This window comes from Toxorhynchites rutilus, chromosome 2 (genome assembly GCF_029784135.1).
Source record: "Toxorhynchites rutilus septentrionalis strain SRP chromosome 2, ASM2978413v1, whole genome shotgun sequence".
Lineage (NCBI taxonomy): Eukaryota > Metazoa > Arthropoda > Insecta > Diptera > Culicidae > Toxorhynchites > Toxorhynchites rutilus.
Genome location: NC_073745.1, coordinates 224,009,741 through 224,034,578, shown reverse-complemented (window position 1 = coordinate 224,034,578; position 24,838 = coordinate 224,009,741). Strand labels below are relative to the sequence as shown.

The 24,838-nt window shown below is 38.6% G+C and overlaps 1 protein-coding gene across 4 annotated transcripts in view; it reads right to left on the bottom strand.

Annotated features, from left to right (window-relative positions):
- LOC129765090 (uncharacterized) overlaps positions 1 to 24,838 on the bottom strand; it is a 165,736-nt gene that overhangs the window by 41,650 nt on the left and 99,248 nt on the right. For 2 of the 4 annotated variants that reach the window (XM_055764949.1, XM_055764946.1), the window contains exon 3: positions 15,310 to 15,340. The exons of 1 other annotated variant lie outside the window; for it this stretch is intronic. The gene's annotated coding sequence lies outside the window, so the exon portion shown is untranslated. Of the gene's footprint in view, positions 1 to 15,309; positions 15,341 to 21,186; positions 21,206 to 24,838 lie in introns of those variants that run through there. One more of the 4 variants, XM_055764948.1, reaches the window with a different exon arrangement.

Genomic DNA, 24,838 nt, shown 5'->3' with positions numbered 1-24,838 from the left:
GACCAATAAGACCGAATAAATATATCGTTATTCATCACGCGTATTCTTTACCCTTATGCTTGAGAAACATAATGAGGTAACCGAAAGAACTGATCTAACGTCAATAGGACAGGCAATATGTTCCGTCAATTATCGAGCGTACTAATAAATTCAAGAATTAAACTATTGAATGATTTTAGGATAATAGAATCAAATAATTAAAGAATTACAGAAGTTCGGATTTAAAGAACCACGGAATGAAATATTTAAAAAGTTGAACAATCAAAGAACTATCAGAAATTCCTCCACCCCTCCCCACAAAACTCCGGTCTGTCAAACGGGGTAACTCGACAGATCATTTCATATTGTTTGCGAGCAGCTGATCCATCGTCAAAACGGAAGGTGATCTTGCGTTTGATTGTTTCTGGCGATGAAGAGCGTGTTCATTACAATAATACCAAGCCCAAAACATTGGTCACATACGACAATATTGTGCGAAAACGATCATGGTCGAATCGTGGTGAAGCAGCTCAAACGGTGGTCATACTGTATATAAAGTCAAAAACTAAATTTTACTCTTTACTCTCAACAACTGGACCGTTTTGAAGCTAGCAATTGACCAGAAACGGCCAGTTGCATTCAAAGTGGGCGAGAAGAATATTCTATTTAGATAATTTTGAACTTAAAATAGAATAATAACTTCACACTTTAAATTTATATTTGATCATTTTCTCCCCGTCCAAATTTGTAGAAATCGCTTCATTTGTTAAAATGGTGCAATAAAGCATGTTGTTTTTATCCCATCTGCGTCGACATCGAAACAGAAAAGAATCATAATAATGACATACTTCTGTTTACTGAACCAATTTATCATTCGATTTGTGTTACAACGTTATTATTTGCAAAGCATGGACTAGAATAGTACCAGTCAACCATATCAGCTCATCGCAAACAAACAAATCCGCCCCTTTCCTTCCCTGAATACAAAGCTGAAGGCTTCGAAGTAATGTTTTATCTGTTCCACTCACTCATGCAATACGTAGGTACTTAAAAGACTACTTTCGATGAGTGCAAACGCAGATATACTCGAGAAAACAAGACACTGATGGTTAACAAGCCCCCTCATTAATGAGTTTGTGTGTTGCGGCAATCATTGTGGGTGTATTATTTCTACGCCTGGAATGGATAATCGTGAGATTGTTATTATCTGATGTGGAACCCATGAAATTTATGTTGAAGGAAAATCTCGAAAAAAATGCACTTTGTTGAATTTCGAGGAGAAGATCTGCATCTAATTGTCACAGGCTCATGGGTCGATGATGAATTACAAACTAGGGATAAATCCGCCAAGAGCAACACCCTGGTAATGCAACTCGAGAATCGATTGGCTTGCGAGTGGATATCGCAGTCATTATCTCTAGTTTGTGGCCATTAATGCTCCCTCCTCAGCACGGGTCTCTGCTGGCGGGGATCATTTACCTACGAGATTGGGGTTTGTCTCGCGCTTCATCTTTCGCTTCATGCGAGAAAAAAGAAGGTTCACGAGTCTACACTTTTTTGCGATTAAACTTGTACCGGGCAAAATAACAGTCGATAGAGCAATTTAAATCTTCGCCATTTGGCGGATCCGATCTGTGGGGAGATTTTTGCAATGCATGTGTAGTCTTGAAGCGCACATATTAACCGGACGGAGCGGAATGTGTGTACATTTGCATACGATTTAACGCAAGAGCTGCACCACTGCAATCTGATTTGCGTGGATCAGACACCGGGTGAGGCTGCAAACCCAATTATCGATAGCTCGGCCATGTTCCCATGCAAAAGCAGTCCCGCCAAACGCCACTGGTAAGTGATATCTATTTTAAGGAGTTCCGTTATAAACGAATCGCACTGGTCGTTAATGATGTTCTTCAAGAGAATACATTTTTCCTAGAAGGTACAGAATTATGATCTCATAGTGGGACGCGACTGGCGGCCTTGTTTCACTTTCATTGCAATTACTTGCCGCTTCTTTGGATTACACTTTTGGTTTTTTTTTTACTTCTTATCCACACTACCAGAGCGTCTGATCTTGTGTGTAACCACCGTTTGAAGGACTTTTATTTAAAGCTTTATCTGTTAGATCTTCACACTCTCTGTGGCGGTGGATGGCGAGGTTTCACTGCGCTGGGCACATTTGATCCGATGGTATTAATTTCGTTTAGGGATGCGAAATTGAGCGCTCGTTTGCGGAATGGTGTGCGAAGTTTTAGAGATAGATGTAAACCATAAAATAGCAGCTCGGTTTGCTTTCTGCTTGATATGTTTCGTTCGATGTTCACAAACCTTTTAGTAGATCTTGATCAAAAGGGGCATTGTGATCCCTATTACAGGTCGGACTCGATTATACAGGGTTTTCCAACTTTAAATTCCGAAAGTAAATTGAAATAAAACACACTCAAAATTCGAATTTCGATGAAACTTTCATTTCAAATTAAAGTTTGGTTTATGCCACTATGTGTGAAATACAACATCATTCAAATGTCCACCTAGGGCTTCCTCGCACACCTTGATCCGGAACAGGTAATTTTCGATGACTTTTCGGCACATATGGGGCGGGTATCTCGGTCATAACTTCACGAATGTTGTCTTTCAAATGTTCAAGAGTTTGCGGAGAGTTGGCATAGACACGGTCTTTCGCATAACCCCACAAAAAAAGTCTAGCGGGTTCAAATCGCATGATCTGGACGACCAATTGGCATTACCAAAACGCGAAATTATGCGTCCCTCAAATTTCGTTCGCATTATGGCCATGTTCAGTCGTGTTGTGTGGCACGTGGCGCCGTCCTGCTGAAACCACATGTCATCCGTATCCATGTCTTCAATTTGTGGCAAAAAAAAATCGGTTAACATGCCATAGCCATAGCGCTCACCATTCACAGTTACCGTCTCGCCGTCCTCATTTTCAAAGAAATACGGCCCGATGACTCCACCAGACCATAATGCGCACCAAACAGTGACTTTTGGCGGATGCAATGGCCTATCAACAATCACGTGTGGATTTTCTGAGCCCCATATACGGAAATTTTGGGTGTTCTCATAGCAACCGAGCTCGAAATGTGCCTCATCGCTGAAGAAAATGTGATGCGAAAATTCAGCATTTTGCTGCTGTTGTTCGTTCACCCAATCGACGTATTCCATGGTCACCACGCTCTAATTTTTGTACCAGTTGGACTTTATATGGATGTAGGTGCAAGTCCAAATGCAAAATTCGCCACAATGATGTGTTTGACAAGCCCAATTGCTAAGCACGCCGTGGAATCGAAACATTCGGGTCATCCTCCACACTGGCAGCAACAGCAGCAATATTTTTGGCCGAATGCACATTACGATGATGCACAGGTTTCACAATATCCGCTACGGATCCAGTTTGTTCGAATTTACGCACTACATTAGCGATTGTGTGCTCTGTAGGCCGTCCATGACGACCAAAATCCGTCCGTAATGCTCGAAAAACATTTGCCGGTTTTTCATCATTTTTATAGTATAATTTAACAAAAAACGATCCATATTGTAAAATGGCAGACGTTCAACTAACGATATGACGCTTTGGTTGACAGCTATGTCAAACGGTTATCAGCGCAGGGCTGTATACTTTCGGAAGCCCGAAATGGAAAACCCTGAATAATTGTAAAATGTTAAGCGTTATCTAAACGCCCTAACTGCCTCATTTTGATTGGCCCGATCTACGGTTTCCCTAACACAGCCATCAAAACCAACCAGCCTTGGGGAAATCGGCATTGCAAATACATAAAAGTATGGGGACTTTTTTTCTCACCGAAATGAGTTCCCTAACACAGACTTCAAACCCAAGCAGCGTTGGAGAGATCGGCATTGCAAATACATGAAAGTCGGGGGTATTTTTGTTCCGACTGAAATGTGTTTCTCTAACACAGACTTCAAATCCATGGAGCGTGGGCTAATTGGCATTCCAAATACATGTAAGTCGGGGGCATTTTTGTTCTGACTGAAATGTGTTTCCCTAACACAGACTTCAAACCAAGATATCTGGGGAAATGGGCTCAGCAAATAAATGCAAACTGCGAGTAGTTTTGTACTCGCTTGCCTTTGTGCAAACTAGAATATGTTTCCTTAAAACGGTCTTCCGGGGGTACTTCTGCACTCGCATGTTTTTTTTTGCACTTCGAAAAGTGTTTTCCTAACACGGATTACAAAAGCAGGTACGAACACAACGCTTTTGCTCGGTTGTTCAAGATTACATTGAAGGATATGCCTTCATAACCGTTTGCTACGATAACGCCTACTGATTAAACAATATGCGTTCAATGTACATGTCAAAATCGAAACTGAGTGCCTAAAGTTCATCAAATCAAGTAAATTCGCGGTTCAAGAAATACGTACACTTGAGAGATGCAAGCTTCAGAAGGAAACGTAAAATAAAATAATCGTTTGATAATTCATCCGTTCCCATAATTTGTCCTAGGATCATACCAAACGTAAAAGGACTGTCATTAAATTTACTTGTAACAAAGAACATAATCTATCACAATGCATGAATTGACCTTATATGGAATTATACAATATTTTTACTCACAAAGCAAATATATTGAATTCAATCAAATTCGGGAATTGTTTCATTCAATCAAAAATTTAATCAATACAAGCGAATGATTGCTACGCTAAGGTAATCCCACGTAAACCTTGCGGTTATATCATAGATATAACCCACCCATTTTTTTAGGATGAAATTAATAATAACACATTCAAAAATAATTAACTTATATGTTTTTCACTTCCAAAATGTTATTAAAATCCACTTATTTAGATGTTCCACTACTATATCCTGTACTAAATTTTCTCATCTTTCAAATGAACGCAACAAAATCGTCTTCTGTAGCGTACTTTGTAATGTAGAGCCAGTTTGAGGCAACAGAGTCCGAAACAAAAAAAAAGGTCTATAACTCTGTCATTGTTGAAATTCGAACATATGCGTAGAAGGTTTTTTCAACAAATATGATCGTCTATCACCTTCTGAAAGAATCCGGATAAATTTATTTTTTTCATGTGAGAAAGGTGTTTTCTGACTTTAAGGGGTTGAATCAAAACTAAAATTCCTCTTTAATATTCAAAAAACAAAAAATACATGCAAAAAAAAAACAATAGCACAAATTTTTTTTGACTCGATTATATACAGGATTCGATTATATACAGTGAAAAGAAATCAAAAACTGTATATAATCGAGTCCGCGCTGTAATATGGTACTAATAATCTATTATGACACATAGCAATATAATTTCATGTGTACAAGTATAACTTTACGTATTTATAATATGTGACTAAATGTACTGCTGGAATTATAGGCCCACACGGAATTTGCTGCTTACATTCTCTAATTTTGGAAATCGTAACACAAGGCTTTAACGGTCATTGGCAATATATTGTCACCAATTTCGTCTATTTTTTATCAAAAGTAAATATTCGATCTTCCTCATGTAAGGATTATGTTTTACTGAAGTTTGAGTCGATTCCTTGCCTAGTTTTAATGGTCTCTCAAAGTTTTTTGATGACTGAAAAATAACCTAAGGGAAATCGGGATATGTCTTCAAATTGCATGAAACACCGAGAACTTCTGTCATCCAGAAATGTTTTTTGTAAAAAATCGACTCTCTAGGCGTTAGTTGTTTTTTTCGGAATACGAGGCAAAACGTATGGTGTGGGATGTCAAATAAAATGGCCATCTTGAATTTTCATCCGTGACATCCTGCAAAATGTTTATTTGCACGGAAAAAACCCTATCATTCTTCAATATAGCGTCTTCTATCTTGAACCGTGAAAACTATGAAAAACTAACACAATCAATAATTACAAAAATGAAAATCCAATGTTTTTGCAAGAGTAATATTTTTTCAAAGAAGACTAGATTATTAGTTTTGATTTGATATATCGATTATCTGAATCGGTCCAGTAGTTTAAAAGTTATATTTTTTTCAAAAAAGTCTTTTTTGGAAAATAGGGGAAAATTTAGATTTTTTTAACCATCGGTTAATTTTGAAAATTCATAACTCAAAAACGAAAAAAATATATCTCTGATTTTTGATACGTTATGTAAAAAATTCTCAGCTAAGGCGTCGTGCACAAATTACGTAAAGTTGAAAATCCGGATTTTGGACCCCCTTTCCCCCTACGTAACGCAATTTCCTATCTCTAATACACAGAAAGTAACACAACCTTGACGCACCTCCCCCCCCTTATCGTGTTACGTAATTTGTGCACGACGCCTAATAACAAAATAACAAAAAACAAATACAATCAATAATTACGATAACTAAACCCAATTTTTTTCAAAATGGACTAAGTACAGGGAAACTTCGATATAATGTACCCTCGTTATAACGTACACATTTCCAAAGTGTAAAGGAAAATTTTTTTCAATATTTTTTTTCTGATAGAACAATGAATTATCTGTATTGTGATGCTAAAACAAGTTTTGTACCTTCAATCAATCCCGAAATACAGCTGGTTTTGTGATTCCGGATTCTAAATGATCAACAGTACGAAGGGAAACATCATGAGAAAGGCTGGCTTCGTCTTCTGATTGAAATTATTCATTAACTGTACTAAAACAGCAACACAATCATGTATTATAAACTACGTTTGTGAGTACTTTATTATGCTTCGATATAACGTACAATTCGATACAACGTACAATTTTGAAAGTGAAATGTACGTTATATCGAAGTTTACCTGTAATTGGCTTTAATTTGATAGATCGATTATCTGAATCGGTCCAGTAGTTCAAAAGTTATGTAGTTTTGAATTAAGGCATTTTAAGGAAAAAGACGAAAAAATGGAATTTTCGGACTACCCCAAAATGGAAATGGGCACCCTAATGAAAAAATAAAAAATACGGGTCTAATTTTTCCCGATAAAGAACAAATCAACCACTTTTCACGAGAATCTGTGAACCGCTATATCGGTTTGGCACGGAATGGTTGTATATTTTTATTTCTTCACTAGCTGACCCGGCAAACTTCGGCTCGCTCAAAATGTATTTTTCGTTGTCACATCCACGTTCCTTATTAAGCACACGTTAATGGGTCCAATCGCAAAACTGTTCATTAATTGATCTTTTAATCTACCCTTTAAAACTACCTTTTACTTTAAAATTCTTAGTACTTCTACCAAAACTTGTCATTATAAAATCAGGTTATTTTCAGACACAATTCTCGTTGAAGATTTTTCAACCACTTGCAAATAACATGTTTCTCCGTTACATGGAATAAATGATTGATACAGAAAATATGATAGAATAAAGCCAGCCCTTAATCGGACAATTGCTTTCTCGATTTTTTTGTGCTTCATTTGTATGGCAACCTCCCCTTAGAGAGGGGGAGGAGTGTCTATCCACCATAGAAATATTTATTGCGCCCTAAAACCTTCACATGCTGACTTTGGTTTTGTTTGCTGATTAGTTCTTGAGTTATGCAGATATTTATGCTTCATTGGTTTGGCAGACCTCCCCCCTTTGAGAGGGGGAGGAGTGTCTAACCACCATAGAAACATTTAATGCACCCTATAACCTTCACATGCCAACTTTGGTTTCGTTTGCTTGATTAATTCCCGAGTAATGCAGCAATTTGTGTTTCATTTGTATGGCAGACCCCCTCCCCTTTAGAGAGGGGGGAGAGATCTCGAACTATCATAAGAACCTTCCCCGACCTCAAAAACCCCTACATACCAATTTTCATGTCGATCGGTTCAGTAGTTTCCGAGTCCATAAGAATCAGACAGAAAGAAAGACAGAAAGACAGAAAGACAGAAAGACAGAAAGACAGAAAGACAGAAAGACAGAAAGACAGAAAGACAGAAAGACAGAAAGACAGAAAGACAGAAAGACAAAAAGACAGACATACAACACTCAATTTCTATATAGGGGTAGTGGGGGCAAAGTGGTCACCTGCTTGTTTAGTAGTATAACTATTGAGTATAGATTCCGTATTGATAGTAACTTTATGTTTGAAGAATATAATGACTTTTGAGTCACCCTGTACTTCAGTAGAGCTGTCGCATGTCAAAATATAAATAAAAAAAAAGAAATTGCTGTCTCGAGTGCCATTAGGCCGTAGTTCTGTGCCTATGGTATCTAAGGAATTTCTCGTGAAATTCAGTTTATTCAATCTGATATGATGGACAAATCATCAGTTTGGACGACTGTTCACATATTCTAGGAGAGGTGAACAGATATTTTGCGATCTCAGCGATTAATTCGCATAGAAATTACTTTGATGTTTGGGGGCAAAGTGGTCATATGTGAATAACGACTTACAGTGTTCTGTTTTCTAAAGCTGATATACTGCATCACATTCTGCTTTTGAAGAGGATCCTTTTATGGCTTTGGCCCTGGATAAATATGCCACTCCAACAAAACCAAGCCTTATTATGCGAAACGTTATATGTTTCTTACTACGTTTTTGTATGCATGAGAAAATTTAAATTGAGACTCTAGGTGAATAGACCAAGCTTATTTCATACATGTACCTAGTATATCAAACATGATTTGAACAAATTTGGACGAAAAAACGCATAAATCTATGCCATTTAGCTTGATATGTGCGAGTGACCACTTTGCCCCCACTAGGTGACCACTTTACCTCCAGGCAAAAAAAAAGTTAGAATTTTCACCTTTTTTTTTCTAATGATGAAAACTGTGTACTATGTACTTGAATGTTTATAGTAAAAGCCGTTTACTATCTTGAACAACAATGAGTTGAACTAAAATATTCTTCGAGAAACGGGTATTGAAGAGGTATGTGGGCGCTGGAAACGGGCTTATTCCTTAGGGTGACCACTATGCCCCCACCTCCCCTATATAGATTTTGTAACTGTCAGTCCCAGTCAGTCAGCGCTTTCCTACCAAAAAGCTCAACGTCGACCCCTAGGGACCGACGTTAGGCTCAACGTTATAAATAACATTTTGGAAGTGAAAAACTTTAAACGTAGTGGTTTCAAAGGAGTTATTCTAAATTTAACCCCCAAACAAATCATAATATTCTCTTGCTCTCCTTTCATGTAACTATTCTGCTCCGGGATCGGATAGAATTAAGTTCAACTTGCTGAAAACCCTCCCTGATGTGGCGAAACATCGCTTGTTGAATTTATTCAATCGGTTCCTGGAGCATAATATTGTTCCAGATGATTGGAGACAAGTACGAGTTATAGTTATTCAAAAACCCGGAAAACCCGCGTCCGACTTCAATTCGTACCGCCCAATAGCAATGCTGTCTTGTATACGGAAATTGTTGGAGAAAATGATCTTGTTTCGCCTTGATCGATGGGTTGAAACGAATGGCCTTCTCTCAGATACACAATATGGGTACCGCAGGGGCAAAGGTGGCAATGATGGCTTACGCCGAAAAAAAACAAATGGCTTCAGTATTCTTGGACATAAAGGGGGCCTTTGATTCTGTTTCAATAGAGGTTTTGTCAGACAAATTACACTCTCGGGGTCTGCCGCCTCTATTGAATAATATGTTATATAACTTGCTTTGTGAGAAACATTTGAACTTTTCTCACGGAGATTCGGCAGTAAGTCGGGTCTCTTACATGGGCCTCCCCCAGGGCTCATGTTTAGGTCCCCTTTTGTACAACTTCTATGTAAGCGACATCGACAATTGCCTTACACAAAATTGCAGCCTAAGACAACTTGCAGATGATGGAGTGGTGTCTGTCGTAGGATCAAACGAAACCGACCTGCAAGGACCCTTACAAGATACTTTGAACAATTTTTCAACCTGGGCCATTGGGCTAGGGAATTCTCCACGGAGAAAACAGAGATGGTGGTTTTTTCTAGGAAGCATAGACCAGCAAAACCAAAGCTTCAACTTTTGGGTAAACCGATCACCGAATGACATAGCATGCATTCAAGTATCTTGGGGTCTGGTTCGACTCCAAATGTACTTGGGGGGCCCATTTTAGGTATCTGAGTAAAAAATGTCAACAAAGAATAAACTTTCTCCGTACAATTACCGGCACCTGGTGGGGAGCCCATCCCGAAGATCTTATAATGTTGTATCGAACAACTATTCTCTCAGTGATGGAGTATGGCAGTTTCTGTTTTCAATCAGCTGCCAAAACACACCTCATTAAACTCGAGCGAATTCAGTATCTTTGTCTCCGTATCGCGTTGGGATGTATGCTCTCAACGCATACCATGAGTCTCGAGGTTTTGGCAGGCCTACTCCCACTAAAAGATCGCTTCAATTTATTATCTCTTCGGTTCTGAACCCATTGGTGATCGGAAATTTTGAGCAGCTGAACGAGCTAAATTTTCACTCCGGATTCATGAGTTCATATCATGAATTCATCTCCATGCAGGTTGATCCTTCTTCGTATATTCCCAACCGTGTTTGTTTCCCTGACTACATCAATTCCTCTGTGCATTTTGATCTGTCCATGAAGCAAGATATCCATGGATATTCAGATTACCAACGATCGAGGATCGCTCCAACGATCTTCGATGAAAAGTATGGGGGTATCAATTGTGATAATATGTACTTTACTGATGGGTCCACTATAAACGAGTCCACAGGATTTGGAGTGTTCAACGAATTTTTTAGCACCTCACACAGTCTTCAGAATCCTTGCTCAGTGTATATTGTTGAATTGGCAGTAATTCATTGGGCGCTGGACAGCGTCGCCTCACGACCTGTTGAACACTATTACATTGTAACGGATAGTCTTAGCTCTGTCGAAGCTATCCGTTCAGTGAGGCCGGAAAAGCACTCGCCGTACTTCCTTGAGAGAATACGAGAAATATTGAGTGCTTTATCCAGACGCTGTTATGTCATTACCTTTGTCTGGGTCCCTTCACATTGCTCAATTCCGGGTAATGAGAGGGCTGACTCATTAGCAAAGGTAGGTGCAATTGAAGGCGATATTTATCAGCGTCAAATCGCTTTCAATGAATTTTATTCTTTAGTCCGTAAAAATACCATCGCTAATTGGCAACGCAAATGGAATGAAGATGAATTGGGCCGGTGGTTTCACTCAATTTCCCCTAAGGTTAGCCTCAAACCGTGGTTCAAAAGTCTGGACTTGAGTCGGGACTTTATTCGCACCTTCTCCCGACTCATGTCCAATCACTGTTCGTTAGATGCGCTACTCTTTCGTTTCAATCTTGCCAGTAGCAATCTCTGTGTTTGTGGCCAAGGTTACCACGACATCGAGCACGTTGTTTGGTCGTGCGAGGTGTATCTTGTTGCCAGATCGAATTTAGAAAACTCCCTTCGGACCCGAGGTAGACAGCCCAATGTACCGGTGAGAGATGTGTTGGCTCGGTTAAACCTCGATTACATGTCCCTAATATATGTTTTCCTTAAAACAATCGATCTTCGTGTGTGATTGTCCGTACACCCATATCCTCTCCTTTTTTTTCCTTCGCGAGTGACTGTTTCCCTTCTGACTAACTATAGAATAAGCTGAAATGTATATACATAATAGATATAATAATAGATTTAAGAATTGAGTATGATGAGCGTGAGTGTGAATGCGAGTGTGAACATTGTACAATATCCTTATATCCCCTCCTTTTCTAAAAGAAACTATGTCACCCTTCTAATCTCGAGTCGACCGCGAGTAATCGGTTTCCTACTTTATTAACTCTAGATTTAAGGAAACATGTTGATATATACTAATAAAAGTATAGCTAAGAGTTCGGCTCCTTTAAACCTATGTAACTGAGCCTGTAAAAATAAATGACTTAAATAAAAAAAAAAATAAAAATCATAATATATTTGAGTGTTATAGCTATCCAATCGCTCTAAAATTCGTTCTTTGACACCCAACTTTTATATTTTGAATTTCGCTGCAATATACTTTTAAACAATTTCTGGTGAAATTTTTACTTCACTGTATTCATGATAACCAATTAATTTTTACTCTAACGTTGAAAAATTTCATTTTTGCTTAAAATAAGTCAAATTTGAAATATAAAGAAATATTGTTTTAATTGTATATAATCAAGTCAAAATATTTTTTTTATTAGTTCTGTATGCATATGTTTTTTTTTTTTTGAATATAAACAGATAATTTAATTTTTTCGTTTCATTAAAGTCAGAAAACACCTTTCTCATGTAAAAAGTCACAGGAGGGTTGTGTCCGAGACACGACCGCATAGTTGCATGGGATTCCGCTAGGCTATCTGTTGATTTGGATATGTTTGAAGATTCACATTGTTAAACTTTTACATTTTGTGAGTTTGTCTTCACCCAAATTAGAATGATAGAGTACTTTGGAAAATATTTGAGATGATTAGAAAAATTCAAAAAAAATTTGGTTACTTTTCCTCAAATGTTGTATTATTTTTTCATTCACTCAATCAACGGCAAGTTTTATTCTCATGTGCATGTTTTTTCCTGAATGCTTTATGATAAGCCACGGTCAACGATATTGAAGATCTTTTTTTTATATGAATATTGTAAATGGAAACCTCTTAACGCAATATCTTGTTTATTAGAACTTATTGCAATAAATATAAAAAACAATAAAAGTTGTTTTCATAATGTACATGATGAAAATTAGAATAAAGTTATATAATTCATCGAACAAAACGAAAATAATAATTTAACAACTCAAACTTTATTTTTATTCGATAAGTTTGATTGTGAAGATGAAAATCGTCTGGCAACCATTACTTGCGTTCACTCGCGGCAAAACACAGTTTCGCCGCATTGAAATCGCGTTCTCATCGCGTTTGCTATGTCAGGCCGGGCGGTTTGTATTTGATTTCCGCATTCGTGAACGAAAGAGCTTTCCCCCAAACGAGCCCGCGCCCGCATCGCATCACGTTTACTATGTCCTCGGCCTTACGCCCACGAAGCTACTCCGCGCTACACATATACACTCAAACGAGCGCTTTGATGCACCAAATGGTAAAAATGACGCTTCCAAACTTTAATAGTGGTACCGGTAAGTTTCTTCGTATTTTTATTCTGCAAAAATGGTTACAAATTTAATATTCAAAGTATTGCCCATCGCTAGTCACAACTTTTTCCCATATTTCTGGCAATTCACGGATCCCTTTGCGGAAATAATCGGCCGGTTTGTCGGCTAACCACGAATCGATCCAATTTTTGACATCATCAAAATTGGAGAAGTGCTGGTCAACCAGGCCATGTTGCATCGATCGAAAAAGGTAGTGATCGGACGGAGTGGAATAGGACCTCCCATTTCAGCGTTTCCAAGTATGCTTTGACCGGTTTCGCGACATGCGGCGGAGAATTGTAGTGCTGCAAAATAACTTTATCGTGTCTTTACTCGTATTGTGGCCGTTTTTTCTCCAGTGCACGACTCAAACGCATCAATTGTCGCCGGTGGAGGTCCCCCGTAATGGTTTCATTCGGTTTTATCAGCTCATAGTACACCACACCCAGCTGGTCCCACCAAATAGACAGCATAACCTTCAGGCCGTGAATACTCCGCGCGACCGTCGATGTTGATCCATGGCCGAGATATCCATACGTAGTCTGACGTTTGGGATTGTCGTAATGGACCCACTTTTCATCGCCAATAACGATTCGCTTTCTTTTATGCCGTTGGAGCAGTTGTCCGCACGTGAAAAAACGGCGTTGGACGTCTCGTGGCTTCAATTCATACGGCACCCATTGTCCTATCTTTCAGATCATTCCCATTGCTTTTAAACGATCGAATATGGTTTGCTGAGCTACTCCAAGTGTTTCTGCAAGTTCTTGTTGCGTTTGTGACGGATATTGATCGAGTAGAGCCTCCAATTCTTCATCTTCAAACTTTTTTGGCGGCCGTTCTTCGTCTTCCAAGTCAAAATTACTACTTTCAAACCGTGCAAACCACGTCTGACAAGTTCGTTCAGTTGGAGCATGGTCACCATAAACTTCCACCAAAATGCGATGACTTTCCGCAGCTTTTTTCTTCATATTGAAGTAATGAAGTATCACTCCCCGCAAAACACTCTCGTTGGCACGAAATTCAACATATTCGAAGTGGTAAAAAACTATGTTGTTTTCGCTTCAACTTATACTGACATATACTGAAAAAGACGCGCAGTGACAGTAGCTTTCCAACGAATGTCTGGAAATTTGATTCACTGAAATAATAAACAAGTTACGCCAAATTTTGTAAAACCGAAGAAACTTATCTGTTATCCCGATTTTTCATTCGGAATTTGCTGCGGAATGTTGATTTGCACGATAATATACTATATGCAAAGTATTAGCTCATTCGGACTTCATTTACCAGTGTCGCAGATGTTAAAATTTGAGTTTTTTGAAAATCGAAAAATCACCGAAAATTGTGGTTTTTAAAATTTTTTTGTTTGATGTCAAATATCTTAAAATTGCATGACTCGTAGAGATTGACTGTTATCTCGATTTTTTTTCAAAACCCAGATTTCCCCCCCTTGGGTAATTTTTTGTTTTTCAAAAAACTCAAACTTTGACCGCTTTGCGCCACTCTCTCTTAAGTCGATTGAGCTGAAATTTTGCATAGGGTGTTTTTTTTCGAGGTGGTAAATATTTTGTGTAGGGTAACTTTTTGAAATTTAATGGTCGATTTTTTCCTATACATTCATTCGCACCCTAATAAACATACATCCCTAACTTCTATTTTCGCATGCAACATCGCACTGTGACACCCTGCAAAACATACGAAGATTACAACTAGCTGAATGCGCGAGGGCCTCGGACAGCACGGCATGGCCAATGGGCGCGGGGGCGGTGAGAAAAAAAATCGCTCCATCCGCCGCAAAGTGTTGTGCAGATAAAGAGAGTGGAAAATTAAAATTAAAACTGTCGGCTTTGATGTAAACAGAGTTGAAAGCTGCTACGCTCTTCAATCCCGCCAGCTGAGTGTCCCTGGCGGAAATGTAATGACGCCGAGGCAGAGTCGATGACGGACGACTCCCTTTCAACTCTGCCTGTGTGTTTAGTGTTTTTTCATTAGTGCTCATAAGATAAAACACGAACCCGCGGATTAACGGTGTTCCGAGGGGGGGGGGGGTGGCGAGCGCGTGGCATGGCGTAGGAACCACCAAGTGGGTGAGTGAGTGAGGGTACTTCGGGAACGATTCGAATGGTGTCTGGGTTGCTCCGCAAGATTGACGGAAATTTTGTCTTCCCCTCCGGATATACACGATATTATCGTGACTTTTGTACTCGGGGTGTAGTGCAGCCTCTTGAGACTGATAGCACTAATTCTTGTTGGCATTTCTTTGAAGTACGACGATATTGACTGGTTTTGTGACATTGAGTGCTGTTAGATTGAATAATACACAAAATGATGTGCATTAATTGACTCACCCGAGATTGGCCAGTTTTATGCGCAGCGTAGCTGGAATGAAGAAAAAAATTATCAATATCAATATAAGTGGCTGGCTACTGTGAAATGTAATGTACCATATGCAATGGTATAGAAGGAATACTATAACGCCAAAAAAAATGGCAACTGTGCTTATTTATAGATATGATAAACATGTGACATGTGCACTATTAAAATTCGGCTCTGTTACAGCTGAAATGCTAATGAGCCTGAAATAAACGAATGAGATAAAAAAAAATATAAGTGGCTGATGTAGTGGTTATTGTTTCAAAAATTATCGAACGCTTGTTAGAATGCTTGATGGTGGCTTACCAGAGGGGGTCCGGGGACGAAGGATTTTCTTCCGCTTCCTAGAGCGGCCCAAAGGATCGAAAGTGAATTTTCCAGCTTACGATCTCAGCCACGAACTGAGATTAAGCGCACCGCAATTCTCGCGCTATTTTCGGACACCTTTTATAAATCGTTGCGAAGATTTCGAACATGCACTAATTCACGATGTTGATTTTATTTATTTCACCTTCAGCGATGTAATTTTCTTCAGACTTCGATTTAACAATTTCAAAATTGGTTTAATCACCGTTCACGTTTATACAAATGGATTGGATATAATATTGGATCTGATCTCTTTCTCGTTCGGAATTCGACTGGTCTGTGTGGAGATAAAAGAGGTTTTTTTTCTCTATTGCGTAAACCACTTTTTGCTGGTTGGATGGTTGGTTGACCTTTTAAGGCGGCACAAAAGTTTTTGGACACTTCATTTAAATTTCGTTCAATGCTGTTAAAACTATTCTAATCATTCTGAGCACGATAGTTCCGAGTAATAGGGTGGATTAACGTTCTTTTCAATGAAATCCGCTCCAATGTCACGATACCTCGGAACTACTTCTCGGATATTTTTGAACTTAGTTTACCCTCAAGTTGAATCATTTTTTGAAGAACATCAACGCATTTGGGGCTCTCGGAAGTTTCAATTCTAACGAAAACCACTTCTGCTGTGCTTCATCACCGAAACAAGTGCTGTTCACACTTGCCCTAATACAGAGTAAATATGCCAGAACTAATTACCATTCCAGCGATCGCAAGCATTCAATGACAGTTTCTCGAATTCCTGCGCTTCGCAATTCAATGTCGTAGAATGAGCGGGAAAAAATAATGCCTACATTTTATTGCTTCCACCCGGTAAACCACTTGAGAGAAAAACCACTCGAACTCGGTGCATTTTTCGCATTCGATTCATCCGAACAAACATAATTTGTGCATTTCTGGAGGTATTGAAGAGCACACACAGCACACCGCTAGCAGCTCATAAAAGGTATTCGGAACTTGTTTCCTGCCCTACACAATTCGCTGGAACCGACCGAGGTCCCAGCCGGGGGGCCGATGACGGTTCGCGTTTGGATCCTTGCTGTGCGGTAAAACACTCTATTTGCATTAAAAAGATTCTAATTAAAATAAATTAATCTTTGTCATCTGGTTTCGCGCTGTGCGACGGTTGCTGGTGTCTGGTTCCAGTGGAACCAGTCGCGTCTGGTTCTCTCGATACATGCTCAGCCTTATTGCACATGCAGGACCGCCTCTCATTCAAGTACTGTTTCGTTGAAGGTTTGGGGACTACAAATCGACTGCTCCATGCCAGTCCATTGAATACCCGCGCCTGGAAAAATGTCGTTTGCCGTTGAGCATTTTTTCGTGTTTTTGAACTGGGAATGAATGAAGCGTTGTTTGACAGCGAAGTGCAATACAAAAAATAACCGAAACGATTATCATAATAAAAGTGTTGTATAAATTGATCTGACTACTTGATAAATGTGACCGGCCTAGGTAGAACTGCGTAGTGTTCTGATGAATTACACCGTTCCCTAGCTGAGCCGCATTTAATGAAAATAAATTAAGACATTAATCACGACTTTACGAGTTACGAACAGACGCACGAACATGCTTGAAGCTCGCCAGAGTCCTAGTAAATATCAAATTCAAAACCATTCGCGGTGTTTGGTCAAATTAATTGCTAAACCCGAATGATTTATGAACTGCACAAGTTCTCTTATTTCGCTCCGGAATGAATAATTTATGAATGCACGGAATCGCAAACCCTGAATCGCGCGAGACGACTATCAGGACGAAGTGTCGCCCTGCAACCGGTGATGTTGAAAACCCCTTCGCGGCCTATCGCTGTTTCCTTCGCGATCGCTAACTCTTGCTCAACTTTAATATCACCATTATTAGATCATAACAACGACTGATCAACATTAATTGCACCGCGTTTTGATTCAACTGCATGTGTGTATTCCTGCAGCCTCCGGTTTGGGGGTGAAAACATATTTTCGCATTTAAATTGTGCCAGTTTCGGCTTGCTCCGGTGGTTGATCATTCCACAAGTAAGCAACCACATGATGCTGGAGGCTGTCCTCCGTTGCACCTATCCGCTCCTTCGGTATGCAATCGCTCCATTAGGCTGTGCACATGTTTTGCATTTTTCCCGACAACAACTTGTGTTTAACATTCTTTATGTTCTTTCTTCCACTTCGGCGCGGACTGTTATTTTTCCAATAAAATAACTGCACATTCACCGGTTATGGTTTGTCACCGGCAGCCCCGAGACAGCGGCTGCTATCGCGGTTTCCCATTATTCCGCTCAGATCCGAGAGGTGATCTTGCTGTTCCAGAAAATTTATATGGCTGATGCGGGGAGCTCAAATGCATACGAAACATGACTGTTTGGTGAGCAGAAATGCCGAGAAGGGAGGAAAAACGATTGGACCCTGTTCATATTATGTATGCTGGTTAGGTAGACTCCAAGGAATCGGAATAGTTTGGAAAAGTTCTCGCAGTAATCGTTTTTTTTTCATGACGACAAAGATGGTAATAACCAATATCTTTCATTGGTGTTTCATGTAGGAAATATATTTTTCTGAAAGTTTGCACGTTCGGTGTCGTACACAAATTACGTAACGCGAGAAGGGTGGGAAGGAGGTCGAGGTTGCGTTACTTCCGAATGGTTTTCATAATTTTTTTGGCATATAAACCTGACACAGACTGAGACACGTCAATCCTGAAACTGACTGTTCAAATCCGTTGCTTCGTTCTTGAGTTAAATCGTGAGGAACGGACACCAAATCATTTTTATTTATATAAATTTACTTCTTTGGTTAACATAAGCATATATTACATACGTATTAAACTGAAAATGCAATGAAGTCAATTAAATATTGTACATATAAAAGTAAGAATCCAAATTCTTGCTGTGGAGTGATATTCAGCAAGACTGCGTATTATTCAAAATGGGACTTTGAAAATCTAACACCAGTAAGTTTGTAGCAATGCGAACATCTAAATAACATTATTATCGCACATAAATAAATCCATTACACGAACCGGTGAACCTTATCATCCAGTGTATACGGGGACGCATGACATCATCTAAAACTATACATTTGGTGGGGAAAAGCTATCCATTATTTTTGGGTGAAATTCAAAACTATTTTTATTATGCTTCGGATCATCCGATTTGGATCAAATATGCACCGTTTTGTTATAAAATTTGTTGCCATTCTAAAGGTAGCTTTATAATGTCTCTATCATAGAGGTCTTGCTCCTTGTTGACGAAAAACTCTAGCAATAGTTTTTTACAATCTTCTCTTGATCCCAATTTCTTATCACCCCGAAAATTTTGCAATGCGAGTAAATGGTGGTAATCGCTTGGTTCCAGGTCCGGACTATATGGCGGATGCATTAAAACAGTGGTGGCCATTGTGCGGCCCTCCGACGTTGTTCATGCAGCCCGTATCCTGAAGTTCTTCCATATGATTGAATAAAAATAACTTTATGAGTAATTCTTGTTAATCGTGTGTATCCAAGTTTTCCTGTTTTCTTTTCCGTTTTTCCGTGCTAATTTAACCTTCTGACAATTGATCTCGTTAGTACTCAAAGGACTTCTCTCAAAGGACTTTCTCACGTCTGCTCACACTCGCATAAATTCGTGCAGTAAAGCCGGATTTATACGTTGGCAGCAATGAGGTACATATAGAGGTGAAGCAGTAGGCGAAGTATACTTGTATTAGCATGCAAAATTTCGTGTCGTAATTATTTGCGTTCTCTTTGAAATGTATATGGAAGAAACAAAACAATATTCAAAATACTCACATTTTCATGATGATTTGAGCCCAATTTCTCATGAAATTTCGCAACGGTTTGTTTTTTAACAGATGGTAATTGTATTGTTACTTACTTCCATTATTCTTATGGTAAAAAGGTCCAGAGAGCAGTCGTATTCTTAGTTCTCGAAAGCATTTACATTTTCGGTGAAAAGCTGCTTAATTGAACACTATTTTCTCACGTCACACACACCGACACTGAGACCCATAGTAATATCTATATGGTACGGTAAAACTAACGAAACTTCGTTCGTTTCTATTGTCGTGGGGGAGTGAACATGTTGTACAGAAATATCACTTTCATTCGTCTTTTTCAACGTAATTTCACAAATATCCACTACACGCTGTCACATTATATTCATAATCAGCTAGAACAGCGAGAAGGCAATCGAATATAAACACAACGATCGACGTCACTATTTGAGAAATAGTTATGGCAGCGCATGCTATGTCGCTCAAAAATCACCATCTTCATTACCTTTTTTTCCAGGACATTGCGTTGGCAGTTACCCGATTGCGATTAAACGTCAAGCGATCCGAAAATTACGAACTTACTCATACCATGAAATATGACACTTGACACTTGAATATGACACAAATGTCAAATTTCGTAGTATGGATACGTTCGTAATTCTTCGGATCGTTTGGCGTTTACTCGAAACTATTAACCCGGCTTAACTGCCGGAATCTTTTTCAAGAGTCTTATGAGAGAGAACGGGATGTATGTACGCATGAATACATAAAAAAAGAGAGAGAATTTGGGAGAAAATTCACTCGATTTTGCTGTGCTCTCGCCATTGAAGGACAGTCGACTTCATTCACCATTTCAGTGTCTATTGGCAATCGCTTTTTTATCCCTGTGGCGTGTGTTGTGTAAATTGGAACAGAATGGAAGTCTGCACCAGTAAAAAGAAAAGTGGCAGAGGAAGGATGTGTATTCCAGTGAAATTTGTCTGAAATATATTTTTTTACTTGCTATAATAAGAAAACGGTTAATTTGATTTGTAAAAAAGTTGCTGGTGTTTTGAAGGTTCAATCTGAAACGAAAATATAAGTCGAAACATGCATCAAAAACGGATAAGTTTTTGCCACATCCTTTGCTGGAAAATTGGCTGAGTTAGGAGCGAAAATTGGTTGTTTGAAACTTTGAAAGTACGAGCTGCCGACTATGTATTTCATTTAGTGGTAACAGATTAGAGAAGCATTTCGAAGTTACCGAGCTTGCCTTTTTTCTACGAATGTGGGATTCGAGGATGTCTTGAAGGATATCGTCCAAATCATCAATCAACTCGCACGCATTGGATCATCGTTAGTTTCAAGCGTAGAACCACGTCTTCCATTAAGGGTACCAGAAAATCAGAAAATAGGTCACGTTTTTATGAAATAAAGTTAACGTTAATAACTATTTTGCCGCCAACGGATTTTGGCGATTTACATACCAATCGAATCGGAAATTCCCTAAGATTTGTTTGATATGCTGTACATTACAATCCCATAGTCTGTATATGGTTTAAATTGATGAAAATTGGAAGCATTCCCATTTCCTCATAATTTGTTCTGTCCATTTGTGTGCTTTCCCGAACAGAGCTATCAATAACGAGCAACTTATCGTTGAGCAACGAAGGAGAAATCGTGAGATGTAAAGTCTTCATGAACAAAGGAAAAGAAGAAGAACGAAAAGGAATATTACTCAAAATTACTCACTCGCTGATGTCTCTGGCATTGCAATCATCGCATCAAACTGACGCCATTGCATTAAGGTTCTGAGCTACACAATTGTGTGGGGAATCATCAAGCTAGGCTATCGGCAGCTCACCAAGAAAATAAATGTGCTGGAATTTGGTCAGTGATTTGGTTTCGCATGGCGGTAGCACCAAAACATCATTTGGAGAATACCAAGTTATTCAATAAGTTATATTAAGTTATTAATTTATTTGGGCTCGCGTGCCAGTCGCAAAACTGCTTCCAACTAGGATTGCATTTGCGCTAATCTTGATCATAATGAAGCAGTTCGAGGTTGTTGAGATTAACAGATAGAGTTTATTTCGTTTATTTAGTCACCAAGAAAGCAAATGTTCTGAAATTTTGTATGTGATTTGGTTTCGCTTGCCAGTAGCAAAACTTTCTCCACTAAGGATGACAGCTGCGCTTATCTCGAGCATGTATTGTTCTGCGAGCACAAGAATGAATCATCGAACAATTATCGTCAAATGATTCTACAATGAAAAAACATTTCAGGACGACCAAACTGGTAGAGTGGTTATTTCAAAGTTTTCGTAGCATTATAAAATAATATCCGCAGTTATAAACAAGCGACTTGAATTAAACTACACCGTAGTTTTACGTCAACAATGCGGTGGTTTTTTGAACACAACTTTCTATTTTTTTTTTACTTGAAAACTCGCAGAACTCAAATTTTTGTTTTACATATTTTCTGACATTAACAATTTCTCAAGTGTCTACAACTAGGAAAAATGTTGATGAACTCCAGTTGATTAATGCTGATTTTTCTCGCAGATTTTGGTACTTCGAACATGAAAACATGAAAGAGTTTTCCAATTTTCTCTAAGTGAGTCAGAAAAGTACCAATTAAATACGTATATTTTACATTTTATTATAAAAAGTAGTGAAAAAAAATCATTGCGGCCCGCGGCTGTAGTGAAAATTCTAATGCGGACCGCACCGTGTCTATATCCGGCCACCACTGCATTAAAACATCCCGGAATGTTGTGGCCTTGCATTGTCCTGATGGAACACAACACCTCTTCTGTTGGACAATTTTGAACGTTTCTGGTCGATCGCTAGCTTCAAACGGTCCATTTGTTGACAGTAGAGATCTGAAATTAGTGTATTGCGCTAAAAAAAATTAGAAAAAAATTGAAAACGATTTTTTTTTAAAATAAATTAAATTGCAAGTATTTTTCTGTTGCTGTATCGACGCCATAAACACTATTCACAATTTCAGCGGCCTGGTTTGCCTTTTTGCATTTATAAAAGAAGAAGTGTATAATGTACCGAATTTTCTATTTGTTGACCTTCATTGTTAACACCCTGTAACTCACAACTGAATGGAACAAACATAAAACAGCAAAAGATTTTTTTAGCGTGAAATGTCACCTTTACAACGAGCTTAAACTTTAAATTGTATGATCGATATCATGCGAAATATTGACCACTAAAGCCAGCTACCGATAAAATAATGGATAGCATTTTCCCCAACCTAATATTGAAATCTCATAATCGTAGCTGAGACAGGTGTCTTGATTTTTAACTCCGACCAGATGATATCCCTACCAAAACCAGAGTGGGTAAGGATATGTAGGCATATGTGTGAAACCGTATTCAAATGTGTTTTTTCATTTCTTGCAATCCTCATACCCAAAAACGCATGAAAACGAAACATGAATCGTTCATTTCAGTTTAGGTTCCCCAAACTTTGATCGAACGACGAACGTATCAATACGGGACGTCTGCAGGGTTTTGGTGATACACTAGGTCAAACATTTACCAGCTAAAATTAATACTACTGCAATATCAAAATTACAACAGATTTACTAAACCTTCACAAAAACCTGTTTTTGGCACTTTTTTGAGATCGCTTTTGAAATTTAAATAGTTTTGGAAGCAACAAAGGTGAAGGTGGAAGAAAGCCATTGTAGTAGTGTAGGTAAAACCACGTGTAAAAATGGGGTAATAGTTTTTTTTTGTTCGTGTTGATTTTTGTACGTAAATAGATCAATTCACTTATCAGACTGTGTGGCGCTTCACTAACACGAGTCTTGGAATAATTTTGAAAAAATTATAGGAGGTTGTGTTCAAGATACGTCCGCATTGTTAACGTAAAACTACTCTGTGGTTTACTTCAAGTCGCTTGTTTATAACTGCGCAAATTATTTTATAATGCTACGAAAATTTTCAAATATTGTATATTATTGTAGAATCATTTGACGATAATTGTTTGACGATTCATTCTTGTGCTCGCAGAACAGTACATGCAGCTGTCATCCTTAGTAGAGAAAGTTTTGCTACTGGCAAGTGAAACCAAATCACATACAAAATTCCAGAACGATATTTACTTTCTTGGTGACAAAATAAACGAAATAAACTCTATCGGTTAATCTCAACAACCTCGAACTGCTTCATTATGATCAAGATTAGCGCAAATGCAATCCTTGTTGGAAGTAGCTTTGCGACTGGCACGTGAGCCCAAATAAACTAATAACTTAATATAACTTATTGGATAACTTGGTATTCACTAAATAATTTTTTGGTGCACAACCTTAACAACTGCTTCACCATAGCGTCAGTTCAATGCATTGATGACAGAAAACAATCAATGTTAACTGCTTGGAAAAAGGCTAAATATTTGCCTCAGCAGAGATGCATTACTAATACCTTAGCGTAAATATTTCCCTTTATCATTACGACTGCATAATTTGCAACACAAAACAATCGTCAATCATAGCATACAAAAATAATGCGATTGTTGCATCGTTACAGGGCCAATGCACACGGGAGCAGATACAAATGGGATTTTAGCGTAGCGAAGATGCACTATTTTACGTACGGGTTATGAAGCACGCATGTACGCACACGAATATCCACGCTTTGCGCTCTTCTCAACAGACGCCCTTTCTGATAATATTTCCAGTCTCGATTAGCTTAGCTGTCATCCTTTGCGGAGAGAGTTTTCCTACCGTCATGCGAAACCAAATCACTGATAAAATTCCTGAACATTCATTTTCTTGGTGAGCTGACGATAGCCTTGCTTGATGATTCCTCACACAATTGTGTAGTTCAGAACCTTAATGCAATGGCGTCACTTTGATGCAATGATTGCAATGCCAGAGACATCAACGAGTGAGTAATTTGGTCGCGTCCACAGCCTAATCCGAAACAAAGACATGTGATGACGCAAAACACGGAAGAACAAGCGATATTCATTGCTTTGAATACAGAACGATACTGAAAGTTTGCCTTCCTTACTTGCAGTGGCGTCGCGTGAGTAAATTGACTAGGTGTGCACCTACACGGTGAACGAGAGAAACCCAAAATATGATAAATTTCTGTTCAACATTGCAAAAGAAAGGGGTTGATTAGTGCTCGAATATTGGGGATTGACTGAACTATCTCGTGTTTCCTCATATTTCAAACATTTCTGAGTCTAATTTTTATTTTGAGCTATTTTTCATAATCGTGCGAAGTAGATTGTATATAAATTCAATATTACATTGCATAAGTTTAGATGTGTAATGGAGTGCAATAGAATAATTCTTCAACATAATATTAGAGTCTTGTTTGCAGAGTCAAATTATGTTTTTAATCAAATTTCTTCTGGTGATACGGTAATGAAATT